This window comes from Oncorhynchus gorbuscha, linkage group LG05 (assembly GCF_021184085.1).
Source record: "Oncorhynchus gorbuscha isolate QuinsamMale2020 ecotype Even-year linkage group LG05, OgorEven_v1.0, whole genome shotgun sequence".
NCBI classification, from domain to species: Eukaryota; Metazoa; Chordata; class Actinopteri; order Salmoniformes; family Salmonidae; genus Oncorhynchus; species Oncorhynchus gorbuscha.
This window is the reverse complement of record NC_060177.1, coordinates 38,161,091-38,183,040: the sequence shown is the minus strand read 5'-3', so window position 1 is coordinate 38,183,040 and position 21,950 is coordinate 38,161,091. Positions and strand designations below refer to the sequence as shown.

General features: G+C 43.2%; 1 protein-coding gene across 1 annotated transcript in view; it reads left to right on the top strand.

Moving 5' to 3' along the window:
- The first annotated feature begins 1,616 nt into the window (after positions 1-1,616).
- The window catches only part of LOC124035925 (LARGE xylosyl- and glucuronyltransferase 2), a 133,622-nt gene continuing 113,288 nt past the window's right edge, over positions 1,617-21,950 (top strand). Inside the window, exon 1 of the mRNA XM_046349844.1 lies at positions 1,617-1,661. The gene's annotated coding sequence lies outside the window, so the exon portion shown is untranslated. The remainder of the gene's footprint in view (positions 1,662-21,950) is intronic.

The following is a 21,950-nucleotide window of genomic DNA, read 5'->3' as shown; positions in this document are numbered from 1 at the left end:
AATACAATGCATTGCTTTTCGGAATGAGCGATTGTTAGTGGCATATGTGTTTATGTGAGAATAGCTTCCCATAGAGACCCATGTTCCTTAGTCTTCCTTCCCAAACCCCTTCTCTGAATCTATTGTGCTATAACCAAAAGTGTTTTGTTTAGTCCACTAGGGACGGTATAATGATATTATGTATTGTATATTCTGTAATTGTTTAATTAGTTAGTAATTAAATAATTGAGCCAATTTGTGTATGGATGATTTATTGTAAAGGCTGGGTTTGTGCAGATAAATTGTTGGTTATCACGTTCAGATGAGACTAATTGATCAGATTAAAATAACTGAATACCTGAAAAATATTTGGATAATGATAACTTTGGAATCTGAACATTTTCCATGGTGCTCAGACTTCCAAGTTAATTACATTTACAAACTTAGTTTAATCATGTAATAATAATTACAGAGAATTGATTTGATAAAATAACAGTCTTCACCTTTATGATACTAAAAACACGACAACAGCAACACACACACACACACACACACACACACACACACACACACACACACACACACACACACACACACACACACACACACACACACACACACACACACACACACACACACACACACACACACACACACACACACACACACACACACACACACACACACACACACACACATTAAGACACTGCCCTTTGAGAAAGGCCTTCAATTTACAGGAGTGAAGGGAAAATGAGTGGAATGTGTGTTGTTGGAATCGCAAAAGGAGTCTTGTCCTTGAGTGCTTTTTTGTGTTCTGGTGAAGCTGCTGTCGTTAGGTAGTGTAGTTATGACTGAGGTTCATGTCAGTGGAAGCCTTAGCACAAAGAAGAGAAAGAACATCCTCATCAAACCCTTACTCTCTGATGCTAGAAGCCCATGCAGACTGTTAAAGTTGTATGCACACAGCCATTCAGTAAACACACACACACACACTCTCTCCCACACTTCACCTCCATTGAATCTGCTCATATTTGCTCACAGATTCATCGGCCCATCGCATCCTACCATCACATTCAATGCCTTTTATTAGGCCCTTTCTCCTCCTATCCCAGAATAATCCACTAGTCCTGCTCTGATGGGCATACATAGGCACATACAGCCCACACCATCAAGACACCAACTTGGATGTTTGTTCAAGTGTGTCACATCAAAAAGGTTCCCCTGCTGGGATTACTGGAGTAAGAAGATCAAGGTATTTGGGGGTTGCAGAGGTGGAACAAAAAGTTTCCCGTTCTAAGGTTCCCTGTCAAAGAGACGCTACAGGAGAGAACAGTACAGTATGTCTCTGAGAACACTAAAGTACTGTACAGTAGGTTTCAAGACATACACACAGAGTCAGTGCTCTGGGTAATTGGTGGTTAGGGTTTTGATGTTGTTGTCATACATTTGGGTTTGGGGTTACATGAATGAGCTGTTTATTCACAAACTGCGATTGGTGTTAGGATAAAAAAAATCTCTCTACGTCAAGGAGCTTGTTTGGACATGTATGTGTTATTATGCGCTCTGTGTTTGTGAGTGCGTAAATACTAGCTAATGATTCATGTGTGTGTGTGTTTTACAGGCTGGAGCTGAAGCTGTGTAAGGGGTCTCCTTAGAAGAAGCACAGGGGCAGAAGCATAAAGGTAAGACCCGGGATGCCAATACATCCCTCTGCTTTCCAACAGGTCTACAGATCAAAGACGGTTCAATATAAATAAGTAGTGAGTATGTGATTGGGCGCATGGTTATATTTAGTTCAGTGAGATAGAGAGGGAATGATGGGGAGAAAGAGGAGGAGCGAGACACACCTGAAAACCAGTGTTTGCTGCCATTTAGTTTTTTTGGAGGGACTGGCTGCCTCCGCTTTTGATTCCCTCAGGTGTGCGTGCGTGAACGTGGATGTGGGTTCGCGTGTGTGTGCGCTGTGTGTGTTTGCTCCTGTGTGTTCGGTCAAGTATGAAATGACTCTTTTAGTTCCAATCTGTTTGAACTTTATTGACCGTTCCATTGAACTAGTCTGAAATCAATCATTCTGAAAATCATTACCCCTAAACATGTTCAGTTTAAACTGATTGATGGTTTATTTTTTATTTCATTCCACACTTACTGTATAATCAATCTAATTTCTGAGCTCAGTATCTTTTGTTCTCCTTGCTAGCACACTCTAATAAAAAGCTTAGTTGTGCACGTGTGTGTGTGTGTGTGTGTGTGTGTGTGTGTGTGTGTGTGTGTGTGTGTGTGTGTGTGTGTGTGTGTGTGTGTGTGTGTGTGTGTGTGTGTGTGTGTGTGTGTGTGTGTGTGTGTGTGTGTGTGTGTGTGTGTATACACACACATCAGTCAATGCTACAATAATCTCATTCCCAGACACTTTGCCTAAATGCACGGAAGGTCTATTGGAACACAAACTTGACCTTCGTTAGGACACAACCTGACGTAGCAGACATAAAAGAAGCACCTGAAACTAGATCCCCCCCCCCTCATTCTGGTCTTGACGAGAATACATTTTTTAGTTGTTTTTGAGGGAGGTTTTCTTCTGCACTGCTCAACCAATCCACTAAATGTGGAGGAGTTCAGATGGAGTGTCGACCTTGTTAACGTCCGAAAGCGGAAGTCACGTCAAAGGCGATCTCATCCATTTCCCCTGAAAACCGGAACATCCAAGTTGTTGATGACCCCGCTAAGGCTAGGGATAAAAGGTGCATTACTCAATGACTTAATTGGCTTAATCTACCAACCAATCACCTCTCACAACACCTACCCACACGTGTCTAGGGCACCTGTTACGTTCAGCAGCAGCAGCTGAGCTGTCTCGATACTGCAATGACTCGGCGCAGAACAGGCAGTTGCTGCTTCATTAAAACTTGTTAATTGTGATACAATTATGTTACTACTGTAGCTAGCTAACTAGCTAGCTAGGTTATTGAAGGAACATTGCATTTAGGGTTGCACTAGCTGCTTACCTACTCTATCGTTTTGTAAGAAGTGGCCAGGGTCAGTCATTGCTTCGTCCCACAAAGAGTCATTGTTTACAGACAGATGGATCGTTGTTGAAACTTCCGTAGACTGGTGTCCTTGATCAACCAAATCTAAATCACCAAAATAATGTTTCCAGTTAACAGAGGTATTTCCAATATCTCTAGGAACAATACTTATGATTTGTCGGGATGAATTTGTCCTTCGCTATCAAATAAGCGTTGAAAACACGTTTTTATCCAGGATCTCCCATTTTCTGCCTATGGACTGCCGTTGTAGATCACGCAGTCATGCGAAAGTAAGCTGCCGCATCATTTTCTACAGGTGGAAAATGTGAGACCCTGGATGAAAAAAGTGTTTTAAACGCTTATTTGCATAGCGAAGGACACATTCAATCCGACAAATCATATTTTTTTGTTTGTTGTTGCTAGGTAGCACGCAGAGGTTCATGGGAAGATGCTGCCCAGGGAATGCATTCACTAAAATGAAATGATGACAAATACTTTACTCAGTAGGTCACTCCAATTAAATGATATGGTCACTCCTACTAAGGCCATTAACCTGGGGATGAGGTTAATGCTACAGTAGCTTTCTGTTATTATACAAACAGAAGCTGTCTGTTGCTGTGATGAATCTAGCTCCATGCTTGGACAAGCACATCGGCTAGATTCAATTCAAACTATTATGAGTGCAGTCCAGATGCTATGAGTCATCCATAGTCCACCTTGCTCGGCTCATCACTAATTCAGCCATTTCATCAGATGCGAGTTGAAGCTACTGTACCTTTCTGTTATGATCTAAATAAGGTGCAGTTCACTGTTAGAACATTAGGTTAGTACTCCCAATGGTGGTGGTAAGAGTTGAAGGTTTGACAAATGTATTTTTTCCCTCTGGGGCTCTGACACCTTTTAGAGTCTCTTTCACTTGACTAGTGATGGATTCTGGGTTCTAGTGATGGGTTCTGGATTCCTAAACTTGGAATAGTGTTAATTATCAGGTATCCTATTGAAATATTGAGTGCTATGGTCTAGAGCAGGGATGGGCAACTCCAGTCCTTCAAGGACCTGATTGGTGTCACCCCTTTTCTCCATCCCTAATTAATCAAATTGCATTCAAAACTGAAGATCATGACGAGGTGATTATTGGAGTCAGGTGTGTTAGCTGGGGCAAAACTGTGACACCAATCAGGCCCTCGAGGACTGGAATTGCCCACCCCTGGTCTAGAGGGTCGACGCCTGAAGTTAATGGTTATCTGTAGGAGGAATGTATATGGTAGAGGCAATTAAGCTTAGAATGTACTGAGCGCAGAGCAGACGATCACATGTTGGCAGTCACTGATAAGAGGGGAGAGCTGAGGAAGGTGTGTCGAGGTCAGGTCACCTTAAGGGAGAAGGAACAGTTTGTGGCCCTTATCACTTAACTTCCCTCCTAGTAATAAAGATGTAATGTTTAGAGAGAAGGGGTAGACTCCCACCCAGATTGGGGTATATATACTCAGTGGTGTAAAGTATATAAGTAAAAATACTGAGGTACTTTAAGTCATTTTTTGGGGTATCTGTACTTTACTTTGCTATTTGTATTTTTGATTACTTTTACTTTTACTTTGCTATGTTCCAAAATAAAATAATGTACTTTTTACTCCATACATTTTCCCTAACACCCAAAAGTGCTTGTTACCTTTTGACAGGAAAATGGTTCAATTCACGCACTTATCAAGAGAACATCCCTGGACATCCCTACTGCCTCTGATCTGGCAAACTCACTAAACACTAATGCTTCATTTGTAAATTAATATCTGAGTGTTGGAGTGTACCCCTGACTATCGGTAAATAAAAAATTGAATAATAATTGTGCCGTCTGGTTTGCATAATATAAGGAATTTGAAATCAATACTAATACAAAATTAATACTTTTGATTTTTTGACAGTTTTTTTACTGTCGCTGGGGCCCATTTCTCAATACTTAGGTCACTTTTTCAAAACTCTTCACACAGTGAGCACAACAGCAGTCTATGTGGGCTAAACTGTGGATCGTTTTTCATTGCATTGACACAAATGCATTCAATGACTACATTTTTCAAATGTCATCAATTATTATCTCACTCAGACACAACCACCACCAAAACTCTATGTACCTACAGGCAAATTTGTACATAACACAAAATAACATAACACAATATTTAATAAGACAGCAATTTGCTACATTTCTACAGTAATACCGTATTGAAATATATTCCAAATCTAAAAAATGAAGTACTATAAAAAAACAATTGGACCAACCACAACTGATTCCTGATTCCCACCTATCCAGGTGTTTGTCTTTCAGTTTCATTACCATCTATACAAAAGGGGACATCTTGGGAATAATGATGTACTTTAATGTAAACATGGACCCAGCCAGAGAGACTAGTGGCTGATAGAGGAGAAGGGTTGCTGGGAGAGGGAGAGGAGTATGTATGTGTGGTGAAAGAAGACTGAGAGGAAGATCAAGAGCTGTAGACTGAGATTAGATTAGGGCTACTATAATTGATCATGCAACAAATTGTGGTCTATCAATGAGAGAGGCTGGTCTGAGAGTGCAGCCCAATCTATTGTGAGAGATTTCCTGCAAAACAACAGGCAAGATGAGCATTCTGCAAGGGCATCTGACTGAACTGCACATTACAGAAGAAAATTGAGCAAAGCCTCCAAACCCACTTGTGTGTAATTGTTTTTGTATTTCTGCTTAGGACCCAACAGTTTCCTCCCACAGGCGGGAGAGGTAGGATTTTCACTGCTCAAAGAGATTCGGGACAGAGTGTTGGTAGACAACATTACATTTGGAAATATTCACAATGTAAGCATAACAACTATGTCTAGAGTCCTGAAACAACATCAAGTCAGTTGTACACTGTTTTCTCCTTTGAGAGGAACGCTGAACGAGTCCAGCAACTCAGGAACCAATATGTTCAGGTAAGATGACTATAAAATACAGAACGGATTTTGAACAAAACCAAACAGTGTAGAGGCACACAATGGCATGTTTTAAGGTATAATGTAAACTACCGTAATAGCATAACTCTTATGTTGTGGATTTATTTTAGAGAGTCATGGAGATTGAAGCTAGGCAAACACCCCACATATTCATCTTTGTGGATGAGGCTGGTTTCCACTTGGCCAAAACACGGCGACGAGGAAGGAATGTGATTGGGAGAAGTGCCACAGTGGATGTCCCGGGCCAGAGGGGTGCCAACATCACAATGCCTGCAGCAATATCATCTGATGGATGGCTGTTACACAAGCTGCTAATTGGGCCATGCAACACCGAGCGTCTCATTTCATTCCTTGATGACCTCTATGGAAGGGTTGTGCCAGGTGAGGAAAGGGTTGCAGTGAGGTGAAATCAGCCAACGTTTGTAACTGTATGGGACAACGTGGCATTTCACCACTCCCGTGCAGTCACAGAGTGGTTTGCAGTCCATCCCAGGATGGTGTCACCTTTCCTCCCACCTTACTCTCCATTCCTCAACCCCATAGAGGAATTATCTTCCTCGTGGAGGTGGAAGGTTTATGACCACCATCCACATGATCAAATGACCCTCCTGGATGCAATGAATGCTGGATGCCTGGACATATCTGCAGAATATTGCCAGGGATGGACCAGGCATGCAAAAAGATTATTTCATAGGTGTATTGCCCAAGATGACATAAGATGTGATGTGGATGAGAACCTGTTGCCAAATGCAGAAGACAGGGTTGACTAGCATTGCTACTGTATCTGTACCGGTAGATGATGTGTATACAAATGATTGTATTTTGGAATCACTCAATGCCAAAAAATGACATAAATCATATTGAAGCATATTGCATCATGTCTGATTAATTCCTGTAACAAATACTGCAGTGAATTCTAAACAGTGGAGAGGTGTCATTCTTGTCTGGTAAAGACATTTTGAAAAATAAATATTGTGTGATGCTACCTGTTGTTGGTGTTTTTTAGTTCATTGTTTTATGAGCGACAAAGTGTGCTTGTTGGGTGACAACCTGCTAGTGTTATGGAATAAGGAGTTGATTTGAGACGTGTGAAGTGTTTTGGTAGTTTTAGTCCATTTTGGATGGGAAATGAACTGCTGTGCCAAGCTGAAAGTTGGTTAGGAGAACTGTGTGAAGAGTTTTGAAAAAGTGACCTAAGTATTGAGAAATGGGTCCTTAGCGATTCAATTTAAAAAAATATTTTAGCAATTCCATTTACTTTTGATACTTAACACCAAATACTTTTACTACCTTTACACAAGTAGTATTTTACTAGGTGACTTTCACTTTTACTCGAGTCCTTTTCTTTTATGGTATCTTTACTTTTACTCAAGCATGACATTTTAGTACTTTTCCCACCACTGTATATACTACCACTGGTGGAAATAAGTATTTGTCTTATGCAGCTGTATTGACCCAATGGGTGAATAAACTTGGACTGAGCCTTATTAAACATCCTTGAGTTTTAATAGGTTTGTTTAGAATCTAACGTTAGGTATTCACATCCTTGTTGCCGCTACGCTTATAAGTACACCAACACATTATTCACATTCTGATTAGCTATACTGTATGCTTGTAATATACACACCAATAGATTTAATGACCCACTTAGCAGCTGACAAACTGTCAAAGCTTTTCCTAGCTTTTGATGGTAATTGTGTCCATGTTAGTGTTTGTGCGTGTCTGCGTGCGTATTATTATGCGGATTTGTGTACAGTTATGTATACGTGTGTGTGTGTGTGTGTGTGTGTGTGTGTGTGTGTGTGTGTGTGTGTGTGTGTGTGTGTGTGTGTGTGTGTGTGTGTGTGTGTGTGTGTGTGTGTGTGTGTGTGTGTGTGTGTGTGTGTGTGTGTGTGTGTGTGTGTGAACATATCCTCTCGTGTCGATCCTCTAGTGTCCCCATTATCACTTCTACATCATACCGTACTTATGTAGGATCTTCATTTGAGCCAGTTTGTTGCAGCAGGAATATACTCCTGCAGCAACAAGAACTGTTAATTATTACATATATTTGTAATTAATGAACATTTTTGTAGAGGTTGATACATTTTTTTGTAAGGAAGTCTGAAATTGTAAAGTGGCAAATTCAAACTTAAGAAACCCTTTTTAACCTCCAAGACGGTACACATTTTAAAAGTTCTCCTGCAACAGGGTGATCAAATTAAGGTCCTACATCTGTGGGATTGGTGATGGTTTGGTTCATTAGCTCATTTCATTCACACATACTAATCATATACGGTAAAAGACACAACAGAAGGTCATAATGTCACAGATATATGGGCTTGTCTATCATAACAGCAGGGATTATTTACACAAGAGAAAGCGCTATTAAGCTGTGTTATCTCACTTTTCATATTTTATTTCACCTTTATTTAACCAGGTAGGCCAGTTGAGAACAAGTTCTCATTTTCAACTGTGACCTGGCCAAGATAAAGCAAAGCAGTGTGACACAAACAACAACACAGAGTTACATATGGAGTAAACAAACATACAGTCAATAATGCAATAGAAAAGTCCGTATACAGTGTGTGCAAATGAAGTAAGATTAGGGAGGTAAGGCAATAAATAGCCCGTAGTGGCAAAATAATTACAATTTAGCAAATAAACACTGGAGATGTGCAGAAAATGTGCAAGTAGAGATACTGGGGTGCAAAGGAGCAATACATCAATAACAATATGGGGATGAGGTAGTTGGATGGGCTATTTACAGATGGGATATGTACAGGTGCAATGATCCATAAGCTGCTCTGATAGCTGATGCTTAAAGTTAGTGAGGGAGATATGAGTCACCAGCTTCAGTGATTTTTGAAATTCATTCCAGTCATTAGCCGCAGAGAACTGGCCAAAGGAGGAATTTGCTTTGGGAGATGACCAGTAAAATATACCTGCTGGAGCGCATGCTACCGGTTGCTGCTACTTTGGTGACCAGTGAGCTGAGATAAGGCAGGGCTTTACCAAGCAAAGACTTATAGATGACCTGGAGCCAGTGGGTTTGGCGACGAATATGAAGCAAGGGCCAGCCAACGAGATTATACAGGTCGCAGTGGCGGGTAGTATATGGGGCTTTGGTGATGAAACGGATGGCACTGTGGTAGACTGCATCCAATTTGCTGAGTAGAGTGTTGGAGGCTATTTTGTAAATGACATCACCGAAGTCAAGGATCGGTAGGATGGTCAGTTTTACAAGGGTATGTTTGGCAGCATGCGTGAAGGATGCTTTGTTGCGAAATAGGAAGCCGATTCTAGATTTATTTTTGGATTGGCGATGCTTAATATGAGTCTGGAAGGAGAGTTTACAGTCTAACCAGACACCTAGGTATTTGTAGTTGTCCACATATTCTAAGTCAGAACCGTCCAGTAGTGAGTAGTGATGCTATGCAGGCGCGGGCAGCGATCAGTTGAAGAGCATGCATTTAGTTTTACTTTCATTTAAGAGCAGTTGGAGACCACGGGAGGAGAGTTGTATGGCATTGAAACTTGTCTGGAGGTTAGTTATCACAGTGTCGAAAGAAGGGCCAGAGGTATACAGAATTGTGTCGTCTGCGTAGAGGTGGATCAGAGAATCACCAGCCACAAGAGCGCCATCATTGATGATTACAGAGAAAAGAGTTGTCCCTAGAATTGTCTTTTATCAATGCCGGTTATGACATCGGACACGTTGCTGTGGGGGGTGCAGAGCTGTTGACGGATAGCCAGGTGGAAATAATAGCCAGCCGTAGAGAAATGCTGATTGAAATTCTCAATTATCGCAGATTTATCAGTGGTGACAGTTTTTCCTAGCCTCAGTGCCGTGGGCAGCTGGGAGGAGGTGCTCTTTTTCTCCATGGACTTTACAGTGTCCCAGAACCTTTTGGAGTTTGTGCTACCAGATTCAAATTTATGTTTGAAAAAGCTAGCCTTTACTTTCCTAACTGCCTGTGTATATTGGTTCCTAACTTCTCTGAAAAGGTGCATATCGCGGGGCTATTCGATGCTAATGCAGTACACCACAGAATGTTTTGGTGCTGGTCAAGGGCAGTCAGGTCTGGAGTGAACCAAGGGCTATATCTGTTCTTGCCTGCTCGCTGAAGTGTTTTAGGGAGCGTTTGACAGTGATGAGGGGTGGTCGTTTGACCGCAGACCCATTACGGACGCAGGCAATGAGGCAGTGATAGCTGATATCCTGGTTGAAGACAGCAAAGGTGTATTTAGTGGGCGGGTTGGTCAGGGTGATATTTATTAGGGTGCCCGAGTTTACAGATTTGGGGTTGTACCTGGTAGGTTCCATGATCATTTGGTGAGATTGGGGGCATCTAGCTTAGATTGTAGGACGGTCGGGGTGTTAAGCATATCCCAGTTTAGGTCACCTAACAATACAAACTCTGAAGATAAATGGGGGTAATTAATTTACATATGGTGTCCAGGGCGCAGCTAGGGGCTGAGGGGGGTCTGTAACAAGCTCAAACTGTTTGGGCACAGACCTGGATAGCATGACCATACTCTGCAGGTTGTCTCTATAGTAGATTGCAACTCCACTCCCTTTGGCAGGAAAATATTATAGTTGAGGATGGAATTTCAGAATTTTTGGTGGCCTTCCTAAACCAGGATTCAGACACGGCTAGGATATCAGGGTTGACGGAGTGTGCTAAAGCAGTGGTGGAAAAAACATAGGGAGGAGGCTTCTGATGTTAACATGCATGAAACCAAGGCTTTTACAGTTACAGACATCAACAAATGATAGCGCCTGGGGAATAGGAGTGGAACTGGGGGCTACAGGGCCTGGGTTAATCTCTACATCACCAGAGGAACTGAGGAGGAGTAGGATAAGGGTACGGCTAAAGGCTATAAGAACTGTCCGTCTTGTGCGTTGGGAACAGAGAATAAAAGTAGCAGATATCTGGGTGTGGTAGAATAGATTCAAGGCATAATGTACAGACAAGGGTATGTGAGTACAGTGGAGGTAAACCTATGCGTTGTGTGATGAGAAATGTTTAGTCTCTGGAGGCATCAATTAACGTAGGTGAGGTCTCCGCAAGAGTGTTGGGTGTGACGAAAGAGCTAGCTAAGGCATTTTGAGTGAGACTGAGGGCTCTACAGTGAAATAAAGCTATACAAACTAGCCAAGACAGCAGTAGACAAGGCATATTGACATTACAAAGAGGCACAAAGCAATCACAGGTGTTGCTCAGGAGAGCTAAGACAACAACAGGTAAATGGCGAGGAAAGGGCAGAGCGGGTCAGTTAGATGCATACAGGACCTGAGTTCGAGAATGGGGCCGACAGGTAAACAACATGAGGTACCGTGTTATTGAAACAGTCCAGGGGGCATCAGCTGTGTAGCCGAGTGATCATCGGGTCAAAAGAGTAGCAATAGGTGAGTCAGGATGCTGTACAGTATTCAGTACTACGCTGGGCGAGCAGGGGACACAGTATTCAGACAAAGCTAACGTAGATGGTTCTGCGGCGATATCGTGACAGAACACCCTGTTGAGACCACAATCATGTCGGCAGTCCAGTCGTGATGGATCGGTGGGGCTCCCTGTCGACAAGTCTTTGTTAGCCACTGCTAGCTATCCTCACCTTTTCCCCCTAGAATCAGCCAGCCTTAGCTCAGACAATCACCTGCCAGTCTGCACAGTGCAATATCTACCAAGAGCATACCGGACTGCTTCTCTCTACCATATCACAGGATTTCCGCCGCTCTGGATCAGTACACTGGATCATTACTCCTAGCTAGCTTTAGCTACCTAACTTGCTGCAAACGAGTGGCTACTGTTAGCTAACGCATCTATTTTGAAGCAAGCATCAGCTAGCCTCGAGCTAGGCCCATATACCAACTAATGCTAGGGCTACAATGACCTCCTTTGCCAATTGGCCTGAACCCTTTATTGTCGTTAGTTAGCTGGCTAGCTCCTGATGGATGTTCCAGTTATAAGGAATAAAAATAGCAGATCCGTACCTCATTGTGTGAGGCGGGTTGTAGGAAGTATATTTACTTCGTAGATAGAAGTGAGATTGAGATATATATGAAAAAAGACTGGCTATTTGCAAGGGATAAGACATGGGATAAGACAAAGACAGATATATACGTCCTATTGCGCTGCCATCTTGGATTCCAGATGTAATGTGGGTTTGGAGTGTGAGTCTATGTTTGTGTGTGTGTGTTTGTGTGTGCGAGCAGGAATGTGTGTACTTGTGCTTGTGTGTGTGTTGTGAAATTTCATGTTTTGAAGAAAAAGTCTTGAAAATGTTAATCTTGTCTTTAGGGGGGGGATGACCATCACCTTAGGACCATCTGGCAGAATGCCCAGAATATGTTCTATAAGTTACGATAGGAGACGGTGCCAGACACATGCCAGAACCAGCCCTATGAACTATGCCTATGTAACGTGTCTGTAACCAGTATGTAAGGGAACTGACAGGACTGCCCTGTTAGAGCTCCTGACAGACGTTCACTATGATGCATCGAGTTTGTTGGAACCTCTCCAGTTGACTGATAATAAACAATGATTTATTTAAGATTGACTTTCACTGTCCCTGTGTTAGAAGTTCTACAACAGAGTGTTGCGTTGTGCACGTGTGTGGGTTCTGAAGGAGTAATTTCAGAAACTCAGTAACCCATTAATTACATAACCAAACATCAGACAGGCAAATAAGCACATTAACATCAACTATATTGAGTAATAGGCACGAGGGCTGTCCTATTATGACTGTGTCAGTGTACTGTGTACCAGTGTTACTTGGGAAAAAAGGATTTCCTAGGACTCATATGACAGTTTGATAGCCCTGCCACCTTCAGTCATTTCTGCTACAGTAGACTCTCTCTCCATCTCCCAGTCTAGACCACAATAAGCTTTGTGTCCACTTCATTTCACCCTGCCTGCTGTGAGGAAATATTCACTGTTTCCTTATTCACCTTATTCCTCTTGCTAGGGGCTAATGAGGTGATTTACCTGCCTGATGTCAGTGGCTCTCAGAATTTTCATTAGGACGCTCAACATCAGCTTCCATGTAGCATTTCTTCACTAGAATGGCTGTTGCTATTCTCTCAGGGTTTCCTACTTGTATTCCTAGATATGGTGATGAGGACAGGGCCTTGAATCAGCATACAGTGCTACCAAAACCAACGATCTGTATAGAAGACCAACTGTAGCCGATGACTATTTGGTCTGCCTCACAAAAGTAAATGCCGGGGAAACACTTCCCCCTGGATGAGACAGAGTAGGCGAAACACAACAGTAGTATGAGACAGTAATAGCTGTGCTGAGTTAGTTTAGCCCCTCTGTCTCTCTCAGGACGATAAGGCTGTATAGAAACTAATCCCTCTCCAATTTCCCAGAAAAAATAAGGGAAAGAAAGAAAAACTAAAGCTGTGCAGCTCTCGCTAACCTGAGAGGAGTGTTTCCCTGGTCGGGGAGTTACCGTGGAAACGGAGCGTGAAGATAACTTCCTCCAGAGGGAAGGAGAGAGAGAGAGAGAGGAAGACAAGAGACTCAGAGGCAGGGAATGAATGAATGAAAGAAGGATATTTTACAGTAGGGATGAGGCCTTCCTCAGATGAGATTGAGGAGGAAACAGAACGGAAGCAGAGAGAGCGAGAGAAAGGTCAATAAAACTGATAGCAGCATGTCAGGATGCCCTCTTAGAATATCCTTCCTCTCCGATACACATCATGGAACACATTATATTAGCCATGTTTCACCCCTGGTGTGTGTGTGTTGCATAGAGGGAGATTGAGCATACAGAAAGCACCTCCTTGTCCAAACAGCTAGGCTGCCCACGACAGCTGAAACAGAACAGTACCTAGCCAATTGCTTTGCCCTAGTTTTTTATCAGGCCCGCAATCTGGAGGCCATGCAATACAAGCCTGTGTACGTGGCCAAGACTGCCAAATATCAGCGCCACCATCTTGGACCTACACCCGAGGCTGAACAAGCATACCACGAGGCGCTGGTATTTCGGCAAAGGTCTGCTCCATATTCCCCTCAAATGAGCAGGCCACTTCCAAAATGAGCACCTCCCCCAACAATACCTGGTGTATTTGGCACACAGGAAAACACATCATCAACATCAAACCAGATTCCCCTAACACAAGAATGTTTAAACATGTGTGCTGTTAGTGAGACCTCTTATAGCATGTCTGATTGCCTTTCAGGCCTCTTAGGAGATCCTTCCTCTCTGATACCCATCATGGAACACATTATATTAGCCATGTTTGAACCCTGGTGCGTGTGTATGTGTGTGTGTGTTGAATAGAGGGAGATTGAGCAGCCAACAGCGTAGAGAAATGCCTATATATATGTGTGTGTGTGTGTGTGTGTGTGTGGTTGCTTGCGTTCGTGTGTGCGTGCATGTGCACGCTCTGTGTGAGTGATTGAACTGATGGTAATTTGTCCTCTGCTGTTTCTCCTGTAATTCTCTCTGTGATAAGCTGTAAACCTCACACACACACACATACCACTCCCTTAATAGACACTGCCATCAAAAACAACACCCACTAAAGACTCTACGAATGCCTATAAACAAATTCCATAGCCAGTGAGTGGCAGTACTGCTGGCTGACTACAAAGGAGGGTACACAGAGAGAGAGAGCGAGAGAGCTGGTGTGTTAAAAAAAATGTTATTTGTATTTTTTTTATTTAAACTTAATATAAAAAAGTATGTGGACACCCCTTCAAATTAGTGGATTCGGCATGACATGGGCATGACAGTGAGGCGAGGCCCATGTGCACAATGCGAGGTCCATACAGAATTGGTTTGTCGCGATCGGTGTGTAAGAACTTGACTGGGCTGCACAGATCCCTATCCTCAACCCCATCGAACACCTTTGGGATGAATTGGAACACCGACTGAGAGCCAGCCCTAATCGCCCAACATCAGTGCCGACCTCCCTAATGCTGTTGTGGCTGAATGGAAGCAAGTCCCCCAGCAATGTTCCAACATCTAGTCGAAAGCCTTTCCAGAAGAATGTAGGCTGTTATATAAGCAGAGGGGGAACAACTCCATATTAATCCCCATGATTCTGAAATGAGATGTTCGACGACCAGGTGTCCAAAACACTTTTGATCATGTAGTGTGTCTTAAAAGACAATTCCGCCACTTTATAACCAGTTAAAAGGAGATGATTGTGGACTACAGGAAAAAGAGGACCGGGCACGTCCCCATTCTCATCGACGGGGCTGCAGTGGAGCAGCTTGAGAGCTTTTAATTACTTGTATTTTTTTAAACTACATTGTTGGTTAGGGGTTGGTAAGTAAACATTTCACTGTAAGGTCTACACGTTGTATTCGGCGCATGTGACTAACATTTGATTTGATTTATTATGCTGCTAGTATATATATACACTACTGTTTTGATGTTTTATCGTGATTGTTAGTCATACTGCACAGTTCCTAGTTTTTGTCATTTTGAAGCTTCTGTATTTCCGTCGTCTACTGCATACTACGATTCCAAGGGTGAATTTCGTCTCCCATGATGCAATGCACTGTATAGTTAGCCTGCGGTTAGCTTAGCTAGCTGGTTATCAGACTAAGCTTAGTCTAAATATAGTGCTTATTATGTCATAAGTTATGAGTGCATTTCACAACAGTCTAAAGAAAATGCAGGCCTGTTAGAAGAACAAAACATATATGACATTTACAGGCAAATTATTGCGGAATCCTAGTCTCTCAGCCTGTATCTTTGGCGCTAACGTTAGCAATGCTAGCTAGGTACATAAAGTGTTTTCAATGATAACAGACAAGTACAGCCTCACTGACTGTCCAATCAACCATCCAACAACACTGGACAACCTATTGTAACTAATAAAAATAATTACGTTTATAGGTTATTCAATACAAAATATAGGCTGTTTGGAAAGGGCACAATGGCTTCCAGAGATGCAACTTTGCTGGATTACATTAGTGGAAACAAAGACTGTTCTCAGGGTAGATCTGGCGGTTTTGACTCGAAGAAGCAACTTTTTCTTTACTGGAATGACAGGTTAGCTAAGGTGAACAGTTATTAGAGTGTGAGTGCCATACTCTTATCCGTGAAATACAAAGTCTGCAACAATAACAGAGGATGGACCTACTACAACTCCAATAACTATTCACTTCCTTAAGTAGGGGTGCAGCTCTAACTCTCTCGTGCTCTCTCTCTCTCTTTATCAGTGCCCGTATTCTTATCTGCTCCCATCCATTTCTCTACACTCATCCACCCTCCGGTTTATCTCCTCTCCCTATCCCCATTCAATCACCTCCATATCTTTTCTCCATTTTCCAATATCATCTATCCAATTCACCCCCCCACCCCTCACACCATTTTATCCTCCTCTCCTCTCCTCTCCTCTCTTTCTACATCGTTTTGCCATTACATGTGTGTGAGATGGGTCCTACTTGGGGTATAAAGATGACTTCCCCTCTCAGTCCCTCTCTGCCCTTTCCACCCCCCCGCTTCCCTTTCTCTCCCCTCCTTCCCTCTACCCACTCTTTCTTCATCTGTCTCCTTCCCTCTCCTCAGTTCCTCCCCTCCTCTGTCCCTCTCTCCCTACTGTTACCCCCCCTGTGCAGTATGGTCTTCTAGCGTCTGTGTGGAGTTTTATTGGAGGTAGATTGAAACGGGTGGAGCTATAATGAGATGCCTCTTTACTGCAGGAGTATGAATCTCCATCTACCTCCATCTATCCATGGTTTTCTGAGGTCCAACATGCACATACACATGCACGCACCAGGGGCGAACCGTGACTGTTGGAGCTAGCTAGGCCCTCCGTTGCGTAAAAAGATCTGACCGTCATACACATAGATGCCTGTGTATACAGAGCATGACTTGAGACCTTTCTTTTGCAGACCTAGTGTAGGAGAAGCAATTCTTTGATGACAGAGTCAAACGGTCCTGAGCCACGCCTCGGCTGCAAAAATATCGATAGCAGGAACCACGTCAGAAGAAAACTCTGTTGCGTCGTTTCCACGAAACATTTGCCAAAACAAACAGTCACTCATATAGAGGCAGAATAAATTCCACCACACAAGTGCTCACTTTGTTTCAAGACCACGGACAGTATATGCTGTCAGAGAGAAAAACAAATTGTGCCATATTCAATGATCTATCTCCAGCGTGCAACACTAAAAAAAAATGCACCACGAGACGAAATGTCATGTTCCCAGTACGTTCCAATTGCAACGTCATTACCTTTGTTTCTACCACACAACCGGTGTTTCTACCGCACAACCAGTGATCGACGGTTGAAATCACATTTTACACGTTGTATTCAAAATGATATGAATGAGAGAGCTGCAAAATGCAAGCTCTAGATGGAAACGAGAAGTCATCATTATGGTTATTATTTTAAAAACGAAGTCCATTCTCCTGTCCTTCTTCTTGAAATGGTCAATGACGGTTTCATATAGTGTGTCGTTTGACTTTAAAATCAAAATCAGTTTTGGGCCTGTCCAGTGGTGATCCTGGAATATGCCTCGATCCTGTTTAGTGCAGAAAATGTTTTTTTATTTATTTTTCTACTGATGCAGTGGACACTGGAATGGTCAAAACTACTTCAGGAAACAGCAGAGGGAACACCCCCCTATCCACATCGATGGAACAGTAGTGGAGAGGGTAGCAAGTTTTAAGTTCCTCGGCATGCACATCACAGACAAACTGAATTGGTCCACTCACACTGACAGCGTCGTGAAGAAGGCGCAGCAGCGCCTCTTCAACCTCAGGAGGCTGAAGAAATTCGGCTTGTCACCAAAAGCACTCACAAACTTCTACAGATGCACAATCGAGAGCATCCTGGCGGGCTGTATCACTGCCTGGTACGGCAACTGCTCCGCCCTCAACCGTAAGGCTCTCCAGAGGGTAGTGAGGTCTGCACAACGCATCACCGGGGGCAAACTACCTGCCCTCCTGGACACCTACACCACCCGATGTTACAGGAAGGCCATAAAGATCATCAAGGACATCAACCACCCGAACCACTGCCTGTTCACCCCGCTATCATCCAGAAGGCGAGGTCAGTACAGGTGCATCAAAGCTGGGACAGAGAGACTGAAAAACAGCTTCTATCTCAAGGCCATCAGACTGTTAAACAGCCACCACTAACATTGAGTGGCTGCTGCCAACACACTGTCATTGACACTGACCCAACTCCAGCCACTTTAATAATGGGAATTGATGGGAAATGATGTAAATATATCACTAGCCACTTTAAACAATGCTACCTTATATAATGTTACTTACCCTACATTATTCATCTCATATGCATACGTATATACTGTACTCTACATCACCGACTGCATCCTTATGTAATACATGTATCACTAGCCATTTTAACTATGCCACTTTGTTTACTTTGTCTACATACTCATCTCATATTTACATTTACATTTAAGTCATTTAGCAGACGCTCTTATCCAGAGCGACTTACAAATTGGTGCATTCACCTTATGACATCCAGTGGAACAGTCACTTTACAATAGTGCATCTAAATCTTAAAGGGGGGGGTGAGAGGGATTACTTATCCTATCCTAGGTATTCCTTAAAGAGGTGGGGTTTCAGGTGTCTCCGGAAGGTGGTGATTGACTCCGCTGTCCTGGCATCGTGAGGGAGTTTGTTCCACCATTGGGGGGCCAGGGCAGCGAACAGTTTTGACTGGGCTGAGCGGGAGCTGTACTTCCTCAGTGGTAGGGAGGCGAGCAGGCCAGAGGTGGATGAACGCAGTGCCCTTGTTTGGGTGTAGGGCCTGATCAGAACCTGGAGGTACTGAGGTGCCGTTCCCCTCACAGCTCCGTAGGCAAGCACCATGGTCTTGTAGCGGATGCGAGCTTCAACTGGAAGCCAGTGGAGAGAACGGAGGAACGGGGTGACGTGAGAGAACTTGGGAAGGTTGAACACCAGACGGGCTGCGGCGTTCTGGATGAGTTGAAGGGGTTTAATGGCACAGGCAGGGAGCCCAGCCAACAGCGAGTTGCAGTAATCCAGACGGGAGATGATAAGTGCCTGGATTAGGACCTGCGCCGCTTCCTGTGTGAGCCAGGGTCGTACTCTGCGGATGTTGTAGAGCATGAACCTACAGGAACGGGCCACCGCCTTGATGTTGGTTGAGAACGACAGGGTGTTGTCATATGTATATACTGTACTCGATACCATCTACTGTATGCTGCTCTGTACCATCACTCATTCATATATCCTTATGTACATATTCTTTATCCCCTTACACTGTGTATAAGACAGTAGTTTTGGAATTGTTAGTTAGATTACTTGTTGGTTATCACTGCATTGTCGGAACTAGAAGCACAAGCATTTCGCTACGCTCGCATTAACATCTGCTAACCATGTGTATGTGACAAATAAAATTTTATTTTATTTTATTTTATTTTATTTGAACTAGACAAGTAAGCAGATTCAATTGGTGCATACTATCAATTAGTCTAGTGTGGCAGATCAGCTGGGCTCTTACTCTCGAAGTCAGACATTGAGTGCATAACTGTGAGTTCTGTTTTAAACTGATCAAAACTAGGGTCAAAGCTTTCCTCGAGACTTGAGAACGCAGTGCTTGGAAGGTTTGGCTTTCCCTATATATTGGGAACTTTTGTGGGTCAAGGAGGGCAAGGAACATGAGCATTTCATGGTCATTGAAGCTGTTTCTTAGCTGAGTGACAATGTTGTCGATGATCGCACTGTGTAGCTGTTGGCACTGCCCGCAAACTTCTCCTTGCGTGTGCGCTCCCTTGGAACTCACTCAGTGTCCTCGGAGATGGAATCTATCAGAAAGCAGAACTCAAAGCTTGTCGGGCGCATCGTGTAACCATCTGCGCCGAGAACGGTGTCTTCATCAGAGTCATCGGGATGGTCCGCTATGTATTCAAAGAGTTCAATGAGTTCTGCCTTTTTTTCATACACTGTGCAAACTAAGCGTGAGGAGAGGTTCCATCCTGTTGGCGCCACTCTGGGTAGTTTTCACTGGCAAATTTCATCCAGCAGTTTTGTTCGTTTGACAGGTCTTGATTAAAAACAAGATGAGAGAAAAAAATCTTGCACTGCAGCCCCATCGTAACACTTTGCCACAACTTTGGCCGTGCATTCACACTCTTCTAAAAAAAAGCTGATAATTCAAGCAGCAACCACTTCTGCCAGTTTATCCTCAGTTACATCCTCAAGATTTGAAAAACCTTTCCTTCCCACCACCATCGGTAGTGTAACGCAACACATAAGACATTTGGGCTACATTGCTGATGTCTGTCGTCTCGTCAACCATGCTGGTTACAAAGGGGGTTTGCATGACATCTGTCATTACATTCGCGACTGCGTGTATCAGGTCGTTTTGGATTTTGCTGAAAGTGCCTGTGAAAACCGTAGGCGTAGCCAAATGGCAGTTTAACGTGCTGTCATACTCAGCCAGGAAACATTTGACCTATACTGTAGCCCATATAGCTGATATTTTTTTTAAAGGACTGAAGACAGAAAACAGATCAATTGGTTCCATTTCAACATATTTAACATATAAATGAAATCACAAAAACTTTTCAAATGTTCAAATCAAAAGGCTATTGCACAGAAAAACGTGGACAGATGGGCACATCACAAATTCAGAACCGCTGGACAGCAACATAATGAACTAAAGCACTGATCATTGGGAAGGAGTTAAGGCTTGATCCATACATAAAATAACGAAACAGGTAGCCTACAAAACCTAAACAATCCATATGTTCAAAACAAAAAGCCTGATTGACACGACATCAATAACGCAGCCACATCCCGAGTCCCCGGTGCCGACACATTCAGTAATCAAATGAGGGTTTAATATTTCGTTTAAAAGGTCTGACTAAGGCCAAGAGAACAAGAAACACTTTTCAATTACAAAACAGAAATCCACTTTAGGTAAACACTTGTGATACTTTTAAGGAAAGCAAAAACTATTTCGCCTATATTTGAACACCACCACAGAAGCTTTGCTATTCAGCAAATGTACAATTAAGTAGCTTCGTTTTGTTGTTTGGCTACTTGAAGAGATCAAGGTCCCATCACTCGCAGCCCATATCTTCCAATGCATTGTGGGAAAGTGTGCATCGAATTCTACTAGATGAAGTGCCGATATGAGTTTAACATCCTGTATTTAAACCCACATGCTATAAAACTTTCTATCTTCGCATACTGAGAATGCGTCATGCGCAAAATTTGTTTTCCGCTATTTGTTTATTTTGTTTGCGCATCCCCATATCTAATTGATCAGCTGCTGTCAAAGCCGAAATTAGTATGACATACCGGGCATTGAAAATACACGACTTTCGAAATGTCGCATATTATAAATTTTAAAAAAATCACATACTCAAATGGCGCACTATTTAGGACGCAAGTACGGATATTTAGATGCAAGCCCGTATCTATAGCCCTAGATTTTCCCTAAAGTTACGTGACCCCAAATCCCTCAACCCCTCACCCTCACCCTTTTTCCAATCCCCCCACATCACCCCGTGCCACTTTTGCTAATTGTGTTGCGATGGATGATTAGGCCCCCCTCCTCCAATGTCATGGTGTGGTTCGCTGGTTCACACGCACTGCCATCAAACCATAAGGTCCTCTGACCACGCTCCTCCTCCGCTTCTCTTTCTTTCGTTTCTCTCTCTATTAACAGCATCGCGCTTACTTCGCACTTCTGGGCGCCAGTATGTGATGCATTATGGATGTGTGTCTGGTGTGGGATGTGTGTGTGACTAGCGTGTGTGAGAAAGAGCTCTTTGATCTGGAGAGCATGTCTTAAAGTGTGGAGAACACACACACACCAGTGTTAAAGATGGCCATTAGAAGAGCCACTGTGCCACCTGGGGACTCATCAAATATTGACCACCTGTCTGGAATTGCGGCTCGAGCGGAACACACACCTCTCTCTCTCTCTCACACACACACATACACACACACACAAACACACACACAAACACCAAACACATTCATACACACACACCAGTCGAGTGTAGCGGAGGACACTATGAGGGT